Genomic DNA, 22463 nt, shown 5'->3' with positions numbered 1-22463 from the left:
CAGAGGGAATGGAGGGCGCAGAGGCTGTGTCTCGGGGGGCCCAGGCCCGCTTTTGTTCTTCAGATTCCTCTCGCTGGCCGAGGAAGGGGAGGGCATGTGGGAACAGGTGCCTCTGGGGAGTTGTAGCTCCCCACTTCTGCTCCAGGGCTCAGAATGCAGCCCTCCCGCTGAGCCCCCGGGCTCTGAGCTCAGCTCTGCACAGTTAGAGAGAAAGAGGCTCATGGACAGACACATGCATGCTCGAGGACAGCCAACCTACCGCCCAGGTCTAGCCGGCGAGGTGGACGGAGAGTTCAAGGGTGAGCCTCTTCCTCCTGCTTTCAGAGCCAGGTTTCGCTAAGTGTGCTGTGGGCGTTGGGCCCTGCTCAGAGCCCCGGCAGGGCCACACAGCTGTGGGTTGACCTGGGACACTCACAAACCCCAGATCAAATCCACAATCCAGGCAGAGGGCCCTTTTGCCTGTAAGTACTTAGTGGAGGCAGTTGCACTCTCTGGGAGCAAAGAAGCCGGTGCCCCTGCTCTGGAGTCCCAGTGCAATGCCCGGTGGAGGGACGCCCAGTGGCGAAGTTACTTAACCTCTCTGGGCATCAGTCTTCCTATCTGGAAAGCAGGTCGAAACCAGACTCTTTGGGAGTATTGAGAGGATTCAGCAGTCCCCGTGTGCACGGAATGGGATATCTGGCAGGGAATTCCTGTCCTCACGGCATTGATTCTCCAAGGATGTTTTCGTACTGCCCCTGCCCTTGAGCACAAGAACCCCCCCCCAAAGTAGCTACTCATGAGGCAAAAACATGACTGGCTGACAGTCACTATCTGAGAAGTGTTTATGCTGAGCGCCAAGAGGCGTGCAGGTGAGGAGGCGTGCAGGTGAGGAGCAGGCAGGTGAGGAGGGGGCAGGTGAGGATGGGGCAGGTGAGGAGGGGGCAGGTGAGGAGGGGGGCAGGTGAGGAGGGGGCAGGTGAGGACGGGGCAGGTGAGGAGGGGGCAGGTGAGGAGGGGGGAGGTGGAGGAGGGCAGGGGAGGAGGTGAGGAGGGGGCAGGTGAGGAGGGGGCAGGTGAGGAGCGGGCAGGTGAGGAGGGGGCAGGTGAGGAGGGGGGAGGTGAGGAGCAGGCAGGTGAGGACGGGGCAGGTGAGGAGGGGGCAGGTGAGGAGGCGGCAGGTGAGGAGCGGGCAGGTGAGGACGGAGCAGAAGGACAAGGTCTCCCCTTACCTTTCACAGCCAGGTCTACACTGGCTCTGGGCAGTGGGAGGGGCATGGGTCTGTTCTAAAGCTGAGCATCTGGGCCTCGGGAGGCCCGCACAGGAGAGGCCACCCTCCGGTCTGGGGTTGGGAGAGTACCCTGTGCCTCCGAAGGGAACACAGAGAATCAGAGTCGTCTGTTCCCAAATTCCATGTCGATGATCATGGCAGAGATGGACGTGGACGTATGGAAGCCAGCAGCCGTTTGAACGTGCAAAGTAGTAATAGAGTTCTTGGCTTGCTAAGGGAGAATTTCCTAATCCAAAGCGGCTGCCCCCGACTGTGGGGTAGTTAGGGAGGTGCCATCATGTGCCATTGTGTCAAGAAGGCGGATCTGTCCTCCAGCCTTAACAACGTGTGGTCTTCCAGGACCCCCGCCCCTGCCTTTTCCAGGTGGCTTGCTGTGGGGTGGCCCGAAGATGGTTCTCCCAGACTCGTCCTTTGGGGAGGTTTCCCGCCCCCAGTGAGATCAGCAGCCCCTTTCAGCCTCTCATACGTTAGGAAATGCAGAAATTAACAGCTTTGCGGACGCCTAGAAGGTAAACAAGGAAACTGTGAGACTTGGCAGCGTGTGATACCCGTGAGAATCTGAAGCCGAGAGGATTCAGAAGCATTGTGCAGGGTCCCCCGCCCACCGAGTGAGTTACCGCGTGGAGGCAGAGTGAACTTGCTCCTTGACTGATGCCAGGGCGGCCGGCGCTCCGTGGCTGGGGCCTCTTGCTTTCCCACCGCGGGCGGCGTGCATGATGCTGTCTTGTATTCTCTCCTTTGTAGTGGTTTTCTGCCCTTTGGGCAGCCCATCTAAATTAATTGCACCCCTCAACGCACTCCAGAGTCCCTGTGCCTGAGGGGGAACGGCTCTGACAGTAGATGGGGCCCACCTCAGTGTCCCCAGAAACACCGGGATCAGAGGGAAGGCAGCCCAGACGGAGGAGCTCCTCTCTGGGGCCTGCCCATCCAGCCAGATAAGACCGCGGCAAGCCCCGATTCCTGGAGTCTGACTGTATGATTTTGATTTTCCTCTGTGCGCCCTCACTTTATAAAATTTTAACCTATCAACAAAGTTCGCGTTTTAGATACACTATACATGTGGAAATATACATGGGGTCGTTTTTAAATTAAACGAAAAATGTGCATCTCTCAGTTTCTTAAATGTTGCTGCCTGTTTAAAAGAATGGCTTGCAGATTCCCCCTTGGCAGTGCACCTTCTGCCCATCTGAATGTTTGGCGCACTCCTGGCCAAGGGTGTGTGTAGAAAACAGTTTACTTTTGTCTGAGTTTGGAAAGATTGCCTGGTTCGGTCCGTCTCAGAGCTTGACACGTCAGAATAATTTTAATTTCTCCCCTACAAGAAGCAGTTCTGATCAATTGATTCTAAATGCTGCAGTTTTATTTTCTTCTTTGGGAGGTCTGGATGCACAGTACCGTGGTGTGGTCTTTCCATATCTTGTGAGGCATCAGGACCAAGCCTTGCCGCCCGGAGCCACTTCCTGCTGGAGTGCCCGCCCTCCTGACCTCGCCTGCCCGGCTCCCTGCCTCCTCAGTGGAGTTCCCCTGTTCCATGTCCTCACACCACCTCATTCCCAGGGTCTAGCTTGGCAGGCGTCCTCCCCCCACGCCACCTCTGCCCCTCGGAAACAGCAGCTGCATCTGGATGCCCCAGGGACAGAGCTCCATGCTTCTGTGGTCAGGCTGGCTGGGGCTTCCGGGAGCCAGGCCACTCCCACAGACCCCCTTCTCCCTCCAGCCCTCCCTGGAGGTGTGTGGTCAGCCTGAGCCTTTCCAGGTCTTGCTGGCACACGGACGACAGTGGAGCTTTCTCTGGGGTGAGAAGAGATTTTAGGGACTTGCTTTGTCAGTGTCGTCCTCAACGCACTCCTTTCATGGGTCCTCCTGGGGCAGCCACTGGTAGACACTGGGAATGTAAAGAAAAGGCTGACTTCCCCTGCCTTGAAGGAATTACAGCTTCACTTCGGGGATGGAGACCCAGGAAGAAAAACAAGCAAACAAAAGTAAGCCACAAGGCCAACCGGATTTGCCTGTGCAGCCCAGCCCACAGTGGTCTCCGCAGCCTTGGGTTAGCATCCCTGCTGCCCTGCTTCCTTGTTCTGTGTGCCACTGGCCAAAGTCAAGGGGCTGCCCAGGCCTCGGTGTTCACTTCTTTAAAATGGGACACATCTTGCCTATTTCACAGGACTGGCTGTAGTCTGCGGGAGAGACATCGTAAGCGGCGCTGGATAGGATCCCGAACCCAATAGCTTCTCTCCCCTTCCCTCTTTTGGAAGATGATGCCGTTCCTGGCAAGACCAGGAAGCTTTCCGGTTGTGGAATGCCGCTGTGCTGGGGGACGGCCCCTCCGGACACGAGCAGATCTGTCCACGGGAACGGACCTCCCCCACCCCCAATTTTAAATGTGCTTATTTCATCTTTTCAGACGTGCTCAGTATTGAAGCAGCAGTCTGCCTCGGGGCCTGAGGCTACAGGAAGGGCTCCTGAGATGAAGGCTGACTTCTGAGTGTATTCTGGTTGCTCGGTTTTTGTTCTAATTCTGTACTTTGAGAAACTGATAGTTGTGGTTTCATGCTAACACGTGGGCGCCCTGACCCATACAGTCCGTGATCTCTCTGCACGGCCACGGCTCCTGGCGTTCTTGCTTAGTTTAAAAAAAAGAAAACAACAGCAGTTCAAAGTTGAATTCACAATTACTGCTTGCGTTTGGTTACCGAGTGAATTCTGCGCATTCGTTTGTTGACCCCACCGCTGACGGAGTGCTCACCTGCTTCTGCGGCCCACTGGTTCTTCCCTGTTTGGTTTTTAGTTCGGTTTGACTCAGCCCTGCAGTTTTGCTTCTGCCTGTGATAGCCTTCTGCACCTCACTGGTCTCCATTGTGCACTAAAATGACTCAACTTTACTTTGGAAGATAGTTTTGAGCATTTCTCCCAATCCTGAGGTATTATGGGTATCTTCCGCTGCTGCCGTCTCCCCGTGTGCGGCCCCAGCAAACACACTTCTAAGGAACTCTTCCCCGCACTTTCCCAGGTTCTTTGAGGGGATTGGAAGGAGTGGGCTCGTGTGTAAGTTCTCCATACGAGAAGCAGTTCCCCTTACTGCCGATGACCTCACCTCTTACCGCCGACGACCTCACCTCTTACCGCCGACGACCTCACCTCTTACCGCCGACGACCTCACCTCTTACCCCACCGTCAGTGCCTCCCCCACCTTCTTCGCTACTCGAGGCTCTGCCGTACTCTGGGAACTCTGTGACTTCATTCGTTACCCAATCGACTGATCCCTAGTTGATTTTTTGTGCATTCTCTGGAATTTTCTGAGAACGAAGAAGTCTTACTTTCTTTCCAATCTCTGGGTCTTTGCTTTCTCTTTCTTGCCTTATCACATTGACCCGGCGTCCAGTACGCCGTTAAATGTGAGTGGTGAGAGTAGGTATCCTTGCCTCGTTCCCAGAGTTAGCAGGGACGCTGCCACCAGAGATGACATTAGCTGTAGATTTGCCCAAGTAGATTTAAAATTCCCTGGTATTACAAGAACCATTTCTTCTGCTCTTTTGGCCCCTGACCGACTTCACGGGTCAGCTTTTTAATGAGTGCCACAACCTGCTGTAACTATGTGCTACGGAGGATTGTCTTTGGTTTTCAAATATCCAGCCTGGCCGTCACTAAGATGAGAAGTATTCTATTTCGGTGGAAAACACAGTGGAGTGCGTTAGCTATTTAAGGGTAGGGTGCCCGAAACGTGTAGCAGTACAGGTGCACAGTGACAACGGAGCACGGTCTCCAGCGTGACGCTGCCCTACTGGCCACTTGTACATGAACCAGAGGTTCGTGTCTACCCGCCGAGGCATGGATAGACAGGACGTGGTGCGTGGCGTGTGGAAAATGGACTAGTATTCATCCACAGAAGGGAATGAAGAACCAGTCTGTGTGATAATGTGGCTAAACCTCAAAAATCCCAAATAAAAGCAAGCAGGTTACAAATGGCCACGTATTATAGATCTCACATGAGTGAAATGTCCAGAATAAGCTGATCCGTGGACAGCAAGTAGACTCGTGGCTGCCGGAGGACGGGGTGGGGAGCGGATGGGCTGGGTTGCTAATGAAATCATGGGCATGGCCTTTCTGTTACGATGATGAACATGCTCTAAATTTAGGTGACGGCGATGGTTGTAGAGTCTGTGGTTATGCTACAAAGCCCTGAATTGCACACAGGTGGACGTCAGGGTGTGCAAATTTTATCATAATGAGATGTTAAACACAAAACGGACATAAAAGCTGAAGTGTTGGGGAATGAGCGGGCTGGAAAATGATGCAGCTGGAAACCGGGGGGAGGAGCCAACCTGCGAGGGTTTTAAGAGGCGGTGTCTAGGAAGAGGGACCCAGGGTGCTGGCTTGGGGGAGGGGCATCTAGGCCTGGGGCTAGACACCACGCTGCCCCATCACTGACACCAGAATTCACAGGGGAGTTTGGGGACAGGACGCTTTTGAAAGCTGATGTCCACAGCAAAAAAGTTATCACATACAAAGACCTCAAGAAGATCCCAACATGGAGCGAAACTGAGAACATTCAACTAGTGCTATAGCGAACGGGGCTGGAGTGAGCGGCCGGCTGGCTCCTGGTACCCAGAAAACTAACCCTTCCTTTTTTCCTCCCCTCCCCCGCCTTTTCTTTTGCAGACGATAGCCTTCGCTTTCCCTTGGTGAGTACAGAACCTTTTCAAATTTATTTTTTAACTGATGTGTTGTTAACTAACAACAACAACAAATAAGTGTGTGGGATTTAATTGTTAGAGAAACATTATTTCTAGAGAGAGAAGACCCGTATGGTCCATATATTGTGGTAGGATTGTATGCCTGAACTTGCTTGAACCGGACTGTACCACGCCAGATTTGCTGCATCGTTTTGTGCGTGCGTGCGTGCCGCGTGTTTAAAATCCGGCTCAGTGGTTCAGGCTCCCGAACGGGGCCGGTGCGAGCGCAGTTCCCGCGCGCTCCCCCTGCACGGACGTGTCCGTCCCTCGAAAGGGTCTTGCTTTCCTCGCTGCACCCATGGGACGCCTGCCGGGAAACACAGAGGCGCATAATCGCGTCGATGGTAATTGCCTCTTAAATTGATCTGCTGTGGGAAAAACCTGCTGAAAAGGAGCTTTTCTGGATTGCACTTTGGGTTAAAACAGAAACAAAAACAACCGTGTCATCGTCACATACTTTTATGCCTTTTGAGATCGGGCACGATTCCACGGTCTTGACGTCCCGGCTCTCAGGAAAACAAACACCACCGCCTCTTTGTGTCTTACTCCATCAGCTCCCTGGTATGAAGTTCCCCAAAGAGGTCGCGGGAGGAAAATCGCAGAGCTTTGGAAGGGGTTCCAGCATGTGGGCGAGCGGCGCCTGGGTGCGTGGTGTGTGTTCCCCCCGTGAGTGCACCAGCTCGTACGCAGCCAGGAAGTTGGGTTTCCTACATGCATCCCCTTGTTTGGCATGCTTTGACTCTCTCCTGAATTATTTTAAGGTCAGCGGGTTGCTGTCTGGCTTTGGCTGGCCCCCTCAGTTGCTGTCGTGACGCTGTTCCCTGTGGGCATGAATGCTTGTAGTCTCCCTGGTGTGAGCAGATGCATTTGGGGTGTATGGACTGTTGCGCCCTATCTCCAAGGAATGCACACACAGTCAGCGATTTATCAACAGAGAGAGAACGGGAAAGGCTCCGTGGGTCACCTACGGAGCTGATTGGGCTGTCCCCATGCTCTATCACGTCATTGTTGGATGTGGGCGATCTTGGATGGCGTGATCTCCTTGGGCGTATGTCCACAATGGGCTCCAAGAGGAGGAATGTTACTGGGATAATATTACTGGATGAGACTTAAGCACAAGAAGTCTGCGATCCCTTATTGCCTCGGAATCCCAAGCGAGAGGTGTTGCCCCATCCTTACTGGTTTGGAGAGATATCACGCACGCTGCTTTTCAAGAGCGGTGGTTCCCTTTCCTGCTGGGATGAAACACTGGAAGGTCTTGCCCCACAGTCGCCTCTTCTTCCCAGATAGAAGATCTCGATTATGACCTGTTAAAAGCATCTGCCTCTTGCCTTCCTTGGCTCTCCGCTCAGCACTGGCCCCCACACCCAGTCTTGCCCTTAGCCTTTTGGAAGGTTTCCTGTCCTCTTGGTATGTGGGCCCGTAGCCTGGCCTGTCGCTCAACCAAAGGCCATCCTTCGCCTCCGTTTCAATAGGACGGTAAAGATTGCTTTGGGAAGCTGTGAGTTCTTAGGTAGAAAGTGCTTCTATTTCAGGAATTTTCTCTTCCATGTGAGCAAAGGCTGTCCCAAGCATGACCCCCCTTGTGGTGGCTACCTTATTTGATGCTTTTGTTTGGAACCTGCTCCTGGGAGGAAGGGGTGGACCACCACGGTGATCTCAGGGCCCGTGGCAATTTCATTGCTAAACATTTGAGCTTTGTTCCAAGAGCTTCAAGATTTCAACTAATAGGAATTTATTTCTAATTTGTGGGGTTAGAAACCAGCTTTTGAGTCCATTGGAATGAAATAAATAGCTCCCTTTGGGCAGGGCAGGGGAGAACCTGAACCTGGCCACTGTCCCAAGCTGCCATCCGCAGGTGGTGGGCTTGCCGTGGGGCAGGAGCCCAGGAGATGCCTGCTGGCTGAACACGGGGACATGGGGAAGCCCCGCTGCCCTCAGCCTGCAGTCCCTTCTTAGGTTCACTGTGATGTGTCAGTGAGCTCGTGCCGAGTCAGAGGTTAATAAGATCATTGTAACTAACACTGTCACATAATTAAGGCAGTTGTTTTCGTTTAAAGAAGTCGTTCAACTGTATAGCAATGTATGTGCCGTTACTGTAATGGGGACCCAAAGGTGTTCTCTTCTCTAGCAACAATCTCTGATTCTTCATTTTAAAAAAAGGCACCCCGGGGGCACCTGGGTGGTAGTTGGGTGTCTGACTCTTGGCTCAGGTCATGATCTCATGAGACATGAGACCGAGCCCTATGTTGGGCTTCTCGCTCAGCATGGAGTCCGCTGGGGAGTCTCTTTTCCTGTCGCCCCCGCCCCTCCCCCCACTCATGCGCATGTGTGCTCTCTCTCAGATAAATAAATAAGTAAAACAGTAAGAAAAAAGCCATTCTATGTTAATATCTGAACTTAAAGAGAGAGTCAACTTTTTGCTCTTTCACTGGATTAAGTGGGACCTTTTTGGCATGACCAACCACCATTCTCATGGTTTTCTGTTGTTTCTCGTTTCTCCTTTTTTGTAATATGTAAATATGGACTTGGGAGGGGACACCATGATTTCTATCAACCATCAAACATGACCAAAGTTCCCTCAACTAGTGGACGCTTGCAACTCTGCGGGTCTCAGTTGCGTAGTATTTAAATAAAGCGATGGGATGTCAGAATTAAGAATTCATGCAAGACACGCAATTAAGGTTTAAATATCTTTTCCAGGCTCTTTGAGGTCTTATATTGTTATACCAAAGGGTATCCACCAGTAAGTAAAATTAAATGATACTGTAACTTCACTATTTCACTTTGGCTCATGGAAATACCAAAGGAATAAAAGGCAACGAAATTAAAGTGCTGATGTTAACAGTGAATTTAATTTTAAAATTAGCTTAGAACATTCCGTCACTAGCTGTCTCCTCCTTAATGATCCGTCTTTCCTCCTTTGTCAGTTTTAACATGTGTGATTTTTCTCTTCGAAGTCATTTCTCTTCCTGGCTGTTGATTCCAGTGGCCACCATGGCACGAAAAGAAAAGAATCTAAAGGTTTTTTAAATGTTTGGCAAGGCAAAGAGCAAACCGCTCGGAATGTGCTTTCTGGCCACCTTAGCTAGGGCTGAATTTCTGCAGGTGAAATAGAGCATTCTTGTGCTGGTTTCCAAGTCCGCAGAAAGAAAACGAGAAGCTTCACGAATGATGTGCAAAGCACGGAAGACTTGAAAACATTCTCAAATATTTGATCCCTCTTTCTTGCTTTTGCCCTGTTCTTGGGTTTTAATTAGCATCGGTGGATCCTCTGGGTTTCCCATTCGAGCAAAATGTGTTTCTCCCGACAGCGAAGGAGTTCTTCTCCTGTAACTGACTTTGGAAGGCGATCGTAAGTTGGAAGAACGCCTCTGGACCTGCTGGTGACAAACGGATTAATCCCTCCTTTATTTCCACTTCCATTTTCCCCCCCGGAAAGTTTCCACATTCTTCCAAGAAGGACCTCCTCCAAGAGTCTACTAGGTAACCGTTTGTCATATAGCAAAGCCATGGATATTAAGCGGTCACAGTTTCCACTTAGAGGAAATAGGAACACAGCTTTTCTATATAAGCTCCTGGCTCGCCCCAGACCTGCAGACCCAGCTCAGAGCTGGAATTCTTCGAGAAATCCTTTTCCAGCTACAGGAAAACATGGGTTCTCTCGGGCCACGATGGCTTCCCGGGGTCGTCCCAGCAGGAGAAGAGGTAAGGGAAGCTCGAAGGGGAAACTTCTCACTTTGTATTTAGGTCGTGGTTGTTTGCAATATAATTTCTAAGGCATTTAAAAATTCAGTTCAAGGAAGCAGTCATTAAATGAGCATTTGGCAAGCGCCTCAGTGAACTCTGTCCAGCCCTGTGCAGGAAATCTGGGATTTAGGCTTCAGGAAACTGTTTAGTGCATGGCAGCCTGGCGAGGCGGTGGCCAGGGACGGTGGACAGAAGTCACCTCGGGGCCGGAGGGTTGTCTGACTGCCAGGAATCCAAGGTGAGGTCCACCTTTTAGGAAAAACAGTTATTGTTGACTGGATGACACATCACGATCCCACCCATTGAAAGTTGGACATTTCCTATTTTTATAATCAAACCCACCCTCTTCACTTTCCTTATCAGCTGGATTTGTGAAGCGGCATTTCAGTTAAAAGGGATGCGGTGAGAATCTGGCAATACCTGGTCTTCAGGACTGTGAACTGGTCTAGGAGCTGTGGTTCAGGTTCATGGTGGGGACCGACCTTCTGTGTGTGGTTTCTGTTGCAGGAACAGACAGTGTCCGTGCCCTGTGCCTGACCAGTGACATCGTTCAGACAGGGTTGGGGGAGAGGGAGGAAGATGAGAAATGTAGAAATCCCTTTAGGTGTATGACTTACAGAGAGATTTCTCAGACGCCCAGGGCACTGGAGTCAGGAATGAGGGCTGCTACCCACTGGAAGAAACATAGACCCAGCCCCATTTGATGTGGGAACCATCCCCCACCCCACCGCCTACAGTCCTGTTGACAGGGGGATGTCCCCATGTGAATCAGGACAGTGAGCCACAGGAGGAGAAATCCTCCTGTTCAAAGATTGCCCATTCATGGGGCACCTGGGTGGCTCAGTGTGTTAAGCCTTTGCCTTTGGCTCAGGTCCTGATCCCAGGGTCCTGGGATCAAACCCCACGTCGGGCTCTCTGCTCAGTGGGGAGACTCCTTCCCTCTCTCTCTCTGCCTGCCTCTCTGTCTGCTTGTGATCTCTGTCTGTCAAATAAATAAAGAAAAATCTTAAAAAAAAAAAGATTGCTCATTTGACGTGACCTTTTTTTTAAGATTTTATTTATTTATCGAGAGAGAAAGAGATAGCTAGAGAGAGCACAAGTAGGGAGGCGGGGGAAGCAGACTCCCCGCTGAGCAGGGAGCCCGGTGTGGGGCTCAATCCGAGGACCCTGGGATCATGATCTGAGCTGAAGGCAGAAGCTTAACTGACTGAGCCACTCAGGGTCCCCCGAGGTGACTTTTTTGAACAGCTTAGTATGATAGAGTTTGGCATAATATTTAAAATGTTGGAAGATAGACGATCTCTATGGAGTTGCTGATCAAAACTATGTCTCTGAGTAGCTTTTCTTCTTGTTTAGAATGGAAATGAGCATAAGCGACAAGCCAAACAAATTGGATTTGAGTTATTTTAGGGAGGGGGCTGACTGGATTCTAACAACTTGGAAAAAATATGTTGATGGTGTTTAACTGATTTCAAATAACCCTAGTAAGATTGGTGTGCTATCTGAAATGACACAGATTTTGTGTTCGAGTGCTGTCTATAAAAATGTGCTTAAAACCTCCATGGCACCACGTTGCTGCTGAGAAAGGGATCTTCTCAAAAACGTCATGTTGGTGGAAATTATTATTCACAAAAACAGGACCTGATCTATTTCCTGTTTTGCCAGATAACTTAAATGCCTTATGCTGAAAACATAAATTGCGTTTATAATCCCGCACACATGCGTGTAGAGCACTTTACAGTTTACAAGTCGTGCTCAAGGTCACTGTTTCGCTCAGACCTCCGAGATTGCCGGGGGCAGCTGGGTGTTCGTCCTCAACTCCACCTTGAAGCTGAGAAGACAGAGACCCCGGCGGGCTGGGAGAAGGGCGGTGGGCAGACGGTGGCGCGGGCCTCATCAGCCTCCAGGGGAGCCTCCGCTGTGCACGGGTCCCCCTCAAAGCTCAAAGCCAGGCCCCTCTCACTAGCACCACCCACAAGGAGGAAGCCGACCCGCCGAAAAGAAAACGTTTTCCATTATGAATACTGTCATTTTACGGTTATGCAAGTATTAGAGAACAGTTATGAGTAAGGACATAGCCCGTGGATTCGGCAAACAGGTTGCTGGCAGATAATTATATTTTGGAACAACTTTATGATCGGTTGAGTTGATCTTGGCCAGAGTTCCAAATGTTTCCGCACGTTATCTGCTGACCAAATCGAGTTTTCTAATCTCTCTTCACACACTTGCCAGGCTTCCTTTCGGCACAGCGCGGGGTTGGTCCATTCCCTCGGCCAGCATTTACCGGGTGTCCCCTGTGGGCTCATAATTGTGCAAAGTCTTGAAAAATGAAGTGGTAAGTCCTAGTTCTGACTCCAGGAAATATCGCCTGTAGGACCTGTGCTTGAGTCCTTTCGGTAGCAAGTATAATTGTGTATTTTGCACGGGAGGCTAGGAAAAGATTAGATGCACACAGAGTATAGTTCCAGAAAGCTGAATGACTTTGATGCGTCCCTTTGTGCCCTGAGTCATACCTTCTTTGTCTCAAAAATAAAGGGCTGGGTGAGAATTTTTTAAAGGCCCCTTGTAGACATAAAATTGATGTTCTTGGGGGATGTCTGTCTGGATTCTGAGTTAATACGGAAATCGCCCTAACGTCGCCACTGCTGTGAATCAGCCAAGCCTGCGCCAGATACATCCATTGCCTTTCCTGCTGGGAGGAAGTCTGCACCTCATGGTGTAAATGTTTTATAATCTTCACCAGAAAAGAAAGCAGCAAAGGATCGTTCCACTCCTCCTGCCGCCAGAGGAATAAGGAACCTAGACAGGAGGGTTTTATGAATGGGGAAAACATTTTTGAAAAGCAGTCTTCTTTCTGTGGTGTTGCTGACAGGCAGGAAGTAAAAACTGGGCATTCCTGGGCTTCGATTTTAAAACCTCTGCAGAAGCAGTAGGTGGTAACATAAAGGCACCTTCTCCCCACTGTTCTGAGATGCATTCTGGCAAGTGGTTCTGGGGCTGTTGATGCTCTGCTCCACCTGGAGAAGGGACTCACCGGGAGGGTGGATTGCTGGATCTTGTAGGAAACCATGGAAACCCCCGATGCCAGGTTGCTTCCTTCTCCTGCGAGTCATCCGCAGAAGGCAGGCTGGAAAGTGCCGGTCGCAGAGACGGAGTCAGGGTGTTGCATGTAGCAGTGTGCGCGAGATCCCACTCAGAGCCATCACTGTTTCCAAGTCCTGTTTCTGGCTTCCTTCCAACCTGAAGTCAACACCGACATTCTGTTGTGCTGTTTCCTGTTGTGGGTGGATTTATTTAATTTTTAATGAGTGATTCACAGCCCATGGCTGTGTGTTTTCCTCCTGCTGAGAATGAAGACCTATTTCTTTTAAAAATCACTTTTGCTGTAATCTAGGTAAGGTGGTGCTCAGCATGTCTGAGACAAGGGGACACGGCGCTGTGCCGTAGGGAAGGCGTTTCGCCTCTCCCCGGGGCTCTGATGGACTAAAGTGATGAGGTCATCCCATGCCGGAGGGGGTTCTCGGTTAGAGGACGTCAGACCTCACGAAACATCTCCAAACCCTCCTTTCTATAAAAATGTTTTTAAACGCTGTGCAGCTGTTTTGAACATTTTTTTTTTTCATGTTGCTACAAATCCATTCCACTTGGAAAGCCACGTGGTCGGTCTCCCTCCCAGAGAGCCCAGGAACATAATCAGTTTCCACTCAGTCAAGCTTCCTCTCTGTCCGCCTGTTTACTCCAAGTGGCTCTGTCCACCCAGCTGGGCTCACGTACCCTTTTGCTCCATAACCTTAATGGAAAATAGCGCCGGGGGTCGTCTTGGCGGCCAGGGCTGTGGAGCTCCTCCCTCAGGGTCGCTCCTGGCCTCAGCAGCTCAGCCCTGTGCCTGCAGGTGGATGGCGCGTGTGCCCCACACCCAGCCCCCAGGGCCCCAGCATGGGTTTCCTGTGCGAAGTCAGAAGTCCAAATACCGCTCCGATATTCAAGGGCTTCACCAGAAACCTTAATACTGCATCCGAACTACAAATACCACTTCAAGAATCCAAGTACCAGCCAGTTATCCAAGGACGTCTTCTAGAAATCCGGGCATCATGTCAGAAAGCTACGTATTCAACCAGAATCCCAAATGCCTGGTCGGAAGCCCGAGGAGCTTGTCTGGACATCTGTCATATCCTGGGACACGGAGAGTCTTCATTTGTCACTAGAATGTGTTGACCCCTTTCTGAAATTCATTTGAAAGGTAAAAAGAAAAAAAGTAACTTTTATTTCGACTGGTCTATCGTGCATTTTATGGAAATTTCTCAGTTGTGTAAGTCAGTGTCCCTGGGAAACCTGAACCACTTTGGAACCACAGTCACAGCGTGTCGCAGGCCCGGCGGGGGTCTCAGCAGACGCTGGAGGAAACTGTTCCTTGACGTTTCTGATCCCGATTCCGGGAAAGACAGAGAACTGGTGTCAGTGGGGGCTCAGCAATCCCAGTGGGAAGTTTCCTAAACCCACGGGAAAGGGTTCTCTTGGAGGATATGATTAAAAGAGAATTAAATCCTCATCTTGGGAAATGAAAAGTCAAGTTAAGAGAACTGCGTGATGAAGCCCCCAGTTCACCCATGGAAAACGCATAGTTCCTCGAACTCCTGTTTTCTACTCTAATTTGCAGACGAGGTCTGATGTCACTAGCGCCTGGTTGGATCCTTTGCAAAGGGAGAGAGAGCAGTGGATTTGGCTGCGTGCTGGCCGGTGACCTGTGGGTAGGGCCCAGCAGCTCGGGGACCGCGGTGTCCTAACGTGGCTCCCCAGGCGTTGCCCAGCACCCAGCAAACCCCTGACTCCACGGATGCTGGTGAAGGAGAGGATGAGTGAGGTCAGGCAGAGGATGTGGGGCGCAGCAGGCAGTCAGCGGAAAAGAAAATGCCAGCTTTGCACCCTGCACAGCGCCTGGGGGGCACTTAGCGTGCACGCGGCCAGCCGCATAAGGTGCTCGATTGCTTGTTCAAAAAGCAGGACAAAAAGCTTTTTCCTTTCTTCCGTGGTCTCTCTCTGGACTTGTCACGCTGTTGTTTCTGTCTTTCTTCTTCTTTTTTTTTAATCTTCTATTTAATGACATGCTCAGTGGGGCACAGACATACTTTAGGCCGTATAGACCCTCCCTGAAGCCTGAGACTGTGCCCCTGCCCCTTGGTGACTACTTCGGGGCTAGGAAGCAGACAGTCAGGAGCCTGTCCTGGAGGGGTGGCAGAGGCTGGGCCAGGTGTGACAAAGGCTCCAAGCCCTTGGCTGGGCCACCATTGTCCCATCAGACTGCACTAAGTAGAAGCTCAGAGAGAAAGTTAGTGCAAAGTAGGTGTGAAACCCCATGCTCCGCGCCCTTCTGAGTAGCGGGCTCTTGGGGACGGCTCTGGTGTCACACCCCCGAAGCAGGTCAGCCACAGAAATGATGGTCAGAGCACTGGAACGTTCACCCATGGATTTCGTAATAAGGGGCTTCTGTTCCCAACTAGCGCTTCAATTGTCTGATCCGTCCTTCGATTCTGGGAAGGTGTGTCCTGCCCCCCTGCGGCCAACACTCCTCTCTGACTCCCAGTCCCACTTCACAGCTTCCTGCCACCCTCTTGACGTTGTCATCCAGCACCTCCTACTCCTCGGAAGGGGGCACTGATGTACTCGGGCCCCTGCTGGAAAGTAGGCACGGAAGGGAGCGCGTAATAAGCATTAATAATACTTGTGCCACTTTCTGGAGCAGGTGGCCCCCACCCCCAGCATAGAGCACAGAGCAGGGGTTGCCATGACGTGGCTGTGGCAGCCGGGGGACGGCGTTCAAACACCAGCTTGTCCTTAGTGGACTGCCTGACAGCAAAACAGTCAAGTGCCTTTTCTGGCCTCCATGGGAAGGGCTTCAGTGGGTGCCCAAAGCCCTGAGTTCTCGGGGCCGGTGGATTGGAACAGCGGCACCCAGTGACCCGGCCAGGGCCCCGTGGACGGTCTGGATCCTGCAGGTGGGTTTGGAGCTGGGCAGCCCCAAGGGTTTCTGGGGTTCCATAAATAACGTCGTGCAGTAGATTGTCACAAACACCTACGTGAAAGCCTGGTTCTCCTGGGATGCTGTAGGGTTTGGCCGGTCCTTCTGGATGTTGTAATAGGACGACTAATGGAGGCATTGTTGGGGCTATCTCGAGGCTGCTGATTGTTGGAAAGAACTGTCATGTCAGGAGCCTCGTCCTTCCTACGAGCCCCATGGAGCATTTCTCCCCATGTTTGTATTTGTGCTACACACACACTCACACTGGAAGAAAAAAAAAACCCAGACCACCTTGAACTAAATGGCCTTGACCTCTATTTCTCAAATGTGTGTTAGCATGAAGTTGGGGGCTTTCTTGGAGAGTTCGGCGAGCGGTCTTCTCCCCCTGCACCTACCTTAGCTGACAGCTCTGGCATTAAAAAGGTCTCGTTTCTCTGGGCAGATTCATGTCATGCACTTCTTGTTGCCAGGAATCAGTGCAACCGGCTTCTCATTTCAAGATGATGTAAATTCTTGTGTGTTATTCCCGGTGCAGACGTGGAACCATGAATGATGTCTAATTATTTCGAAGGGAGAGAGCCTGTCCAAGAAGGACATGACATTCCAGAAGCTTCCGTTGCTCAGCAACGTGTCATTTTACCTTCGTGTCCCCAAAGGCAGGTAAACGGACCAAAGCCGATTTGATATTGGTAGTGTATAAAGGGAAACTTGCCCTGTTCGAATCAGGGCTTCTGCCGCAGAAAGGCACCGAGGCAGAGCGGATCTGGACAGGCCAGCGGGCTGAGAGCGGTGCACGGTGCGCACCACGTGAGGGCAGAGGGCTCGTGGCGACCCTTCCTCCTGCACCACACCGACTGAGGAGTAAAGCATAGCAGATTGCTCAGGATTCTAACTGTACGAGCTCCAGCTTAACCATCTCCTTCATGGGGTTCCTGGGTGGCTCAGTGGGTAAAACATCTGCTCAGGTTATGATCCTGGGGTCCTGAGATCGAGCCCCACGTTGGGCTTCTGGCTCAGCAGGGAGCCTGCTTCTCCCTCTGCCTGCTGCTCCCTTGCTTGTGCTCTCTATCTCAAAATAAATAAGTATAATCTTAAAAAAAAAAAAAAGGAATTTCCTTTCGAAGCTTTCCTCCTGAGGCCACCCTGTTTTTTTAGGTGTGGCCCCACAGTGTGGAACCCCGGCCCGTGCATTCCCGTCCGTCCAGTCCCCCCGCCCCCTGCCCCCGGGATCCCAGCTTCCACTCCACGCCTCATTGCACGTGAGCGGCTCAGCTCACGAAGTCTCTGCTTCCCTTGGGAAGGAGGATGCGGAGAGCCGCTGGGACAGCTCGGCCCACAGCCCCCCCCGGCTCTGACCTCACACAGACCGTCTGCGGCGTCCTGGCTGGGGAGGGGCAGGGGTTACTGTAAAAGGAACGACCCTCTTTCTTCACGGAGTGGGTGTTGCGAGAAGCGCGTCTATTCATTGTTGTAGCCTAGGCTTAAGGCCCCGTGACATTCTTTCCTATGTGGGGAGAGTTTTCTTTCTGTTCCTAAAACAACAAACCTTCTCAGCTTCAAGCCTGGCCAATCTTAATAGAGTCATGGCAAAAAAAAAAAAAAAAAAAGAGAGAGAGAGAGAGAGAGAAAGAAAATAAGAGAAAAGGTAAAGCAAAGCAAAAACCAACCAAACAAATCAAGGGCATTGGTGGGGAGAGGGGATGTCATGGGGAGAAGATACCTAAACGCCCAAATAACCTGACTCAAATTCGGATTAACCTTGTGATTTGGGGCCAAATTTAGATTTGACATTTTCCTTGAAGTTTGGCTTTAGTTAATTACCGGCTTTTCCAAACAGCAGCCTCTGAAGTCCAATCCAAATTATTTCTCTCTTTTGATTAATATCCAAGCCAACTCTTAAGACCATTTGTTGTAAAAGCCGAGGACGGCCAACTGCTGGCCCAGTGTCGCAGACGGTAAAGCCCTGAAATCCACAGGCTCCAAAGGGAGGTGTCCACCTGCCACCTTCAGGGCCGTGCCTCCCGTCCCTACTCTGCTGTGGGGCTGTCAAGGGATCAATCCCTTCTCCCAGCCTGAGCTCCAGGTGAGAGCCTCAGGGCACCAGCACCCGCGAGTTCAGGGGGAGTTCAGCATGTGAATAGAACCTCCCTTGTTTGGTGGAAACCAGACCTCACAGTTAGAAACCTCGGGAATTCACTGCCACACAGGGTTATATGTTTGTGTGCATATACGTGTGTGTGCTAGTTACAAGGAAAACCCATGTGGGAGCTGCACGCATCGCTGAACTCAACCCTCGCTTCAAAAATGAACATGGCAGAGGTCCAGTAAACGTGACCTCCCAACCAGGAAACATTTATTTTTGGTGATTCCGAGTTATATTACTTTTGATTTCTTAGAAGCTCTTCTGGGGTCATTGGAAACAGTAAGGAATTCCTCCAGCAGTTAATCAAAGGGACCGATCATCAAGGTAGCATGAGAGGTTTCTGCTGCTTCTTTTTCATCTCGCCGCCCCGGTCGAGGCTGGGTGGTGTGCAGGACACTACTGGCTGTCCCCATTCATCCCACCGCGAGATGAAGCGAGCCGCTCCGCTAAGTTTTACGTAGCCAGGTGTTTGTTTTCCAGAAAAACCTGTGCCGTGTGAAACAAATGATTTGATTTAAGTGTGTGGTATGACTGCGGTGGGAAGCAGTTGAGCGCACAGCCGCGATGCTGCAGCATCTCCATGGCAACGGGTGGAAATAATGGCCCCCTTCGGGAATAGGAGAGATCTCAATCGTGTTGCAGGCGCGTTGCACTGACTGACTGCAGGAGAGATGGTTTGCAATGATTGTCGCAGAAATTCCTTATCAACAGAAAAATGAATGAGAAGCGGCGTTTTCAGAAAATCAATGGATTTACTGACAACTAATGTGATCCTCTAAGTCACCAAGGACAGCGAGGCAGAGATCTGAGAAGCCGATGATTCTGGGCCCAACACTGTCCCGGTAGCTGATCAAGGCCTGTTCACCGTCCCTGCCACACAGAACTCATCTCCAGGACTGTTGCCGATTTTTTCCTTATTGGAGGCAGACACAATTGGGCATTAATTGGAGCAGAGTATATAACTCCCTAGCACAGTCCTTGCCCACAGCAAGTACTCAGTAAACAGTGCTGGAAATCAAATTCCCGGGACCGAGTGAACATCTGTGCCTGGGGATGGGCAGAGGAATTGTCGTCGTATGAATAAAATAAAGTTAGACATTGCAGCAGACCCCTGTCCCACGTCGTGGGCTGCTTCGATGCACCCGTGTGAGCATCCGTCTGCAAGACTAGACTAAGCATTACAGCTGTCTGTGCCCGTGTGATGCTGACACGAGACACACACACACACACACACACACACACACACCCCACCGGGAAGGGCACTCTCTTTAGGAAGCCGCCGCTTTCCCAGGGATGTGGCTCAACCTGCAGACTGTGAAATCAAGAAACTTCCACAATGTCACAGGGGAAGGAGAACTCGGTCAGAACAGGCCAGTGGCAGGAGTTTCGGTTTTTCGGCTAACACACGAGAGAGTCGTGTTGTGGGTACGTTTCCCTTTTTATTTTAGGAAGTGCCGTGGAGGAAAGCAGAGATATTTTTGGTATGAGAAGTTGACTCTGCAAAGCTGCACCATTGCCTGAAATAGACTTGCTCTTCGGGCCGAGCGAGAACTCCAGAGTGCAGGAACGTTACCTTCTCACCCTCTTTGGGAGAAAAGCACTCATAGCACATGTGCCCACGGGCGTCTCGCTTCTGTGTGTGCACGCCGGTTGAGTTGTGAAGTGCATCTGAAAGAGCTTTGAGTTCTCGTTCTGCCTTGGAGGAGCCCGTTTGAAAGTGTAGCATCAGCAGTAACTTGGGAGAAAGAAACGTGCAGCGTGGGGGCTGGGGACTGGGGCTGCGCGGTCCGCTCCTCCCGGGGACCTGCGGGCCGTGGATGCTCTCCCGGCCTCCGCCCTGCGAGCTCAGCGCACCCCTGCGGGGCTCTGCTTCCCTGGCCCGCACCGCCGCCCGCCACGGCTCCACACTCCTGGAAGCCAGCCCGGGTTGTATGCCGCTTTTCTTACTGATTTACTGTAAGCTGGATAAAACAAACAAAAAAAAAGTCACTATGCTGCCGCAATTATAAATTTATTTTTAAGTGTTTATTTCAACGAGAGATGAGCGAGCTCTCCTGTCCCTCTCCCCTGCTGGATGTTGGGCTCTGGTTTCTGACAACTTCGCCTGCGTGCCAGCAGCCGCCAGCCTCCGAAGGAGGATTCCAAAGGGACTACGGGGTGAAGAGTGCGTCGCCTCTGGCCTCCGCAGCCCGTGTGGAGATGCTCATCTTGTCAGCCAGGGAGACGCCACAGCGGTGGACGTGGGTTTGAACACGGTGACCCCCTAGGGGCTGCTCAGAGACTGGCTGCTCTGTGAGTATCCATGGATGCGGAATACGGACGGGAAAGGGGATTTCTGGAAGGTTCCTCCATCTCTCGCTGGGGTTGTGTGTTATTCTCCAACAGCTTTTTTCTTTTTTTACGACTTTATTTATTTATTTATTTGTCAGAGAGATAGAGAGAGATCACAAGCAGGCAGCACGGCAGGCAGAGGCAGAGAGAGAAGCAGGCTCCCCGCGGGGCAAGGAGCCTGATGTGGGACTCGTTCCCAGGACCCTGAGATCACAACCTGATCCGAAGGCAGAGGCTTAACTGACTGAGCCACCCAAGCATCCCCCTCCAACAGCTTTTTTTTTTTTTTTTAAGATTTTATTTATTTATTTGACAGACAGAGATCACAAGTAGGCAGAGAGGCAGGCAGAGAGAGAGGAGGAAGCAGGCTCCTTCTGGAGCAGAAAGCCCGATGCGGGGCTTGATCCTGGGACCCTGGGATCATGACCCAAGCTTTAACCTACTGAGCCACCCAGGCGTCCCCTTTAAGCTTTTAAAGTTTAATAGCTCATGTCGTGACTTCCCGGTAGTTCAGGAATGTCGCGGCAGCTGTGTTCGCGGCCCCGGCTGTGTGGGAGTGTAAAACCGTCTCGCCGGTTCGTAAGATGCAGCTCCGCGGAGACGGTCGCTCTGCAGTTTTGTCCAAGTGATTCATGCCAGCCGTGTGCCTTCCTGCTTCAAACACGGCTGATGAACGTACAAGCGCTTTCTCCTTCCCTTGAAATCGAGAAACCAGAGGTACCGGAAGCGGGGAGAACAGGCTGAAAGTTTTGGATGCGCATCTTCCAACTAACGTGAAAATTAAGGCATTTTAGGAAGTATTTGAGCTGAAAGCAGACTAACCAGTAATTCAGAACATTACCCCAGAAAGCTAGAGAAAGAGTTTTCTCTGCCCACATTCCTTTCCTCTCTGACTTTTAAGCAGGCCGCGGTCGAACCGTGCGTGATAAACACGGTTTATCAATTTCGAGTGATTTATCAAAAATTACTTGTCAGTTGTCTCCTCCCTGGATAAACCCAGATACGACTCACCGAGGAATTATTCTGGAGACCTACGACGGGAAGAGCTTTCCTGCTGGGGCTTGACACGTGGCATTCTGTGTGCTGCTTTGTTTCAGCCGGTTTATTCCGGAACGCCCGTCTTTCCTTGGTGTCCCCACAAGTTCTGTTCTCCTCTCAAAGGACACCAGTCATCCCCATATTAACCAGCACTGACCTGGCTCCCTGCCCCCGAGCGCTCAGCCGTGCAGAACCACAGCACACCCCAGGAGGGGACTATGCCCAGTGACGGACATTTCTCTGCCAGCTGCCCTCGCAGCCCAGGTAGAAGGGGCTCCCTGCCCATCTGGGCCTCCACACAGAGCAGGACAAATGGGAACCAAGTTCACTGTAAATATAACATTGGCTTTATCTTGTTTGCATTAGAGAGAAGCTTAGACTATCTTCTGTTGGAAAAGTCTAGAGGGAAGACCGCCTGGGCTTTGTCTATGGTGGGAGCGGGCTTCGGTCACCTTCCCGGCAACTATGAGCCACCCCAACTGTTCTTTGCTAAAGAGAAATCTGATTGGGTGCCCGTGCCTGCGTGTGTGCTGGGCAGGGATCAGCATGTAGAAAAAAGGGGCCCAGCGTGGCGTGGATGGGGGGAGGGAATTCTTAAGAAGCGTTCGGTTTTGCGTTCGCTTGCTTTCCCCTTGGGTGGCGTGGGTGCGTGTGCTGGAGAAGGGCCCACAGTGGGTGAAGCCCGAGCTTTCTGTGTGGAGTATTTTACTGCAGGTGAGCTGGGGTGTGACGGCGCTCAGGAAGTTTGTATATGGGTGGCCCCGGCAGGAGAGCTCCAAAGGGAAAAGCATAGGGAAGAGAATGCTCTGAGGGAGGAAGTTGAGAGTGGACGTCACTGCCTGACTCCAGGGCCTCCCGCAATAGAAAAGGGTCTGGCGGGGAAGGAGGCAGCGATGGGGCCGGCGGGAAAACGCGGTAGTATCAGAGCCGGGAGTGCCGAGGGACGACACTTGCTTTTGCTCATGGTTGTCTTCCCAGCACCGGGCACCGGGCATTCTGAAAACATGGGAATGAACTAAAGGACAGGCAACATCAACTCATTCTTGCAAGATCTGGGGGTCCTGTGTCTTATGTATGACGTGTTCTGTCCCTTTACATACGCCACGCACATGTACCCACATAGATATGGGCTTCTCCAGACGCTGGGTTCAAATCCTGGCTTGTCACTTCCTCGCTGAGGC

At 51.6% G+C, this 22463-nt stretch overlaps 1 protein-coding gene across 9 annotated transcripts in view; it reads left to right on the top strand.

The window, feature by feature from the left end:
• Positions 1-22463, top strand: part of PTPRE (protein tyrosine phosphatase receptor type E) — a 152396-nt gene that overhangs the window by 51339 nt on the left and 78594 nt on the right. Inside the window, exon 2 of one of the 9 annotated variants that reach the window (XM_045068533.1) lies at positions 5931-5953. The exons of 7 other annotated variants lie outside the window; for them this stretch is intronic. The gene's annotated coding sequence lies outside the window, so the exon portion shown is untranslated. Of the gene's footprint in view, positions 1-5868; positions 5954-22463 lie in introns of those variants that run through there. One more of the 9 variants, XM_045068534.1, reaches the window with a different exon arrangement.

The sequence above is a fragment of the Mustela putorius genome, unplaced genomic scaffold (genome assembly GCF_011764305.1).
Source record: "Mustela putorius furo isolate JIRA1106 unplaced genomic scaffold, ASM1176430v1.1 tig00003909_pilon_pilon_pilon, whole genome shotgun sequence".
Taxonomy (NCBI): domain Eukaryota; kingdom Metazoa; phylum Chordata; class Mammalia; order Carnivora; family Mustelidae; genus Mustela; species Mustela putorius.
This window is presented reverse-complemented; position numbering and strand designations above follow the sequence as displayed.